The sequence below is a fragment of the Myotis davidii genome, unplaced genomic scaffold, assembly GCF_000327345.1.
Source record: "Myotis davidii unplaced genomic scaffold, ASM32734v1 scaffold59, whole genome shotgun sequence".
In the NCBI taxonomy this organism is placed as follows: domain Eukaryota; kingdom Metazoa; phylum Chordata; class Mammalia; order Chiroptera; family Vespertilionidae; genus Myotis; species Myotis davidii.
In genome coordinates this window covers 9877751-9880095 of record NW_006293001.1, presented here as the reverse complement: position 1 = coordinate 9880095, position 2345 = coordinate 9877751, and positions in this window count along the sequence as shown.

Sequence of the window (2345 nt, the reverse complement as noted above, 5' to 3'; positions counted from 1 at the left end):
GAGCAAACAGCGGCATTTTAAATTCTGGTAAAAGCAGGCGCTTTCTCCTCTGGTTCAAGTTACGAACGTCCCCCGCCAGCGCTCCGGGCCGGCACCGCCTCCTCTGCGCCCGCGGCTGCCTCAGTCACCTGCGCGCCCCCCGCGCTGGGGCTGCTCCACCCACCCCGTCCCCACGCGGCTGATCCACAGTGAATGGTTCCACCTGCAGCAAGGCCCAGTTCCACCCCCAGCTGTGAGCCGGAGGGAGCTTCATTTAATGGATTTCACTTTTTTTAAAAAATGTTTTTATTTATTTTAGAGAGAGAGGAAGGGAAACATCAATGAAAGAGAAACATCCACGGGCTGCCTCCTGCACGCCCCCTACTGCCCACAACCCAGGCAGGCATGTGCCCTGACTGGGAATCCAACGGGTGACCTCTTGGTTCATGGGTCAATGTTCAACCACTGAGCCACACCAGCCGAGTTGGATTGTACTTTCTTCACTCATAAAATAATTGAGGGAGATGATCAAGGTCTTTTTTAAAAAGCAATCAGGTTTGAGAAGCATTGACCCGGTTGCTTTCCCCAGCCCAGGTGGGAAAGGTGGCCTTGCTGGAGAAGGGCTGGAGAATTGGGGAGCTCTCACCCTGCCCCCGCACCCCCCCGCATTGGGCTCCTCCCAGACCTCTAAAGACGGGGAGAAATTGAAGGTGCTCCACAGCCGTCTAAGGAGGACCTTCAGGTGGGCGATGAGGTGGACTGGGAAGCTGGAGACCTGGGCATCACAGCACTTTCTTTGGCTTAAGTTGCTTTGGGAATAAGATGAGCTCCTAGCTCAGCTGGTTTGGCTCAGTAGTTGAACATTGACCTATGAACCAGGAGGTCATGGTTCGATTCCCAATCAGGGCACATGCCAGGGTTGCAGACTTGATCCCCAGTAGCCCCATTCAGGAGACAGCCAATCAATGATTCTCATCATTGATGTTTCTATCTCTCCCTCTTCCTTCCTCTCTGAAATCAATTTTATATATATATATAATTTATTTATTTAAAAGATTAACAACCTTCTTTTAAAAAAAGAGATCCTAAAGTTTCCCCCCACCGTGGGCTCTGGGGTGACTGTGGCCGCCTTCTTCAAGGAAGCCACACATTCCCTTCGTGGCCAGAGGGCAGCTTTCAGCAACTCCGCCTTGATCTGATTGTTAATTCTGTGTACCACATACTTCACTTTCCAAAGGCTACCTTGCTAAAAGGAAGAATTCTCAAATCACTGATCTTTGTAAATGGCAAACTCTTTACTCCTCTGCCCCAAACAAAACAAAAATCCCTTTTATGGTCCAGCCTGAGACTCCTTGGCACCCAATCCAAGGCCTTTCGCGATCTGGCCCTTTGCCCCTCCAGCTGCAACCGCTACCAATCCATTCTTCACCCCCGCACTCCCGAGCGATGGGTAGTGCCAGAACACAGTGTGGTGCACGCCTCCTGTCCTTGTGGACGCTGGGCTGACTGCCTGAGAGCTTCTATCCACCCTTCAAAGCCCCACACCACCTCCTCGGGAGAGCCTCCCCGGCCTCCTGAGGTGAAGCTGCCCACTCCTGTGCTTTTCTGTCCCCATACTCATCACGCGGGCTGCTCGTTTGCTAATTGTAAGCGGCTGGTGGAATGCCTTCGGAGGCAGACACCGGGCCAAAGCCAGCTGCCGGATTTAGGGGAACTGCCTTGTTGACGAGAGAGGCGCGCTGCGCAGAGCCCAGGGCCAGGGGGGAGGTTGTGACGGTCACAGCCCGGCCCTGCACCCGGCAGCCTGCGCGGCGCTAACGAGGCAGAGGAGGAGGGTGGGAGGGTGTGGGCTGGGAATGGTGGAAGCCAGACCCCTGCACCGCCGCATCAGACACTCAGATTCTTGGTGTTTCTTCAAGTATCTGAGAGGTTCAAAGACACCCGCAGGACTTTCCTTCTTTATCTTAACAAATCCTCAGGCTGATGCTATATCTGCTTTTAAATGGTGTTGAAAAGGGAACCCTCTGGTGAACGACCCAGGCTTCTCTGCACACCTCCCCGCCACCTCTCCGCCCCCGCGCTCAGCCACAGGTGCGGAGGCAGGGAGGCAGGGAGGCAGGGAGGCAGGGATCGGAATCCCCGAGACCTTTTCTAAAGAACAAAAAGCGCCGCCACCCTTGGGGCTGCTCCCACGATGCCCCAGCCCCGCCCAGGGGCCCTGCGAGGCCGGCCCGGAGACCCCGCGGCCTCGACGGGGCGCGGCTTTCCTGGGCTCGGGGTGTCACCTGGTGGCCGTGGCGCGCACTGCGGGCTCCGCTCGGAAGTCCGCCCTGGCGGGGCTCCCTGTCCCCCGGCGGGTCTCCGGG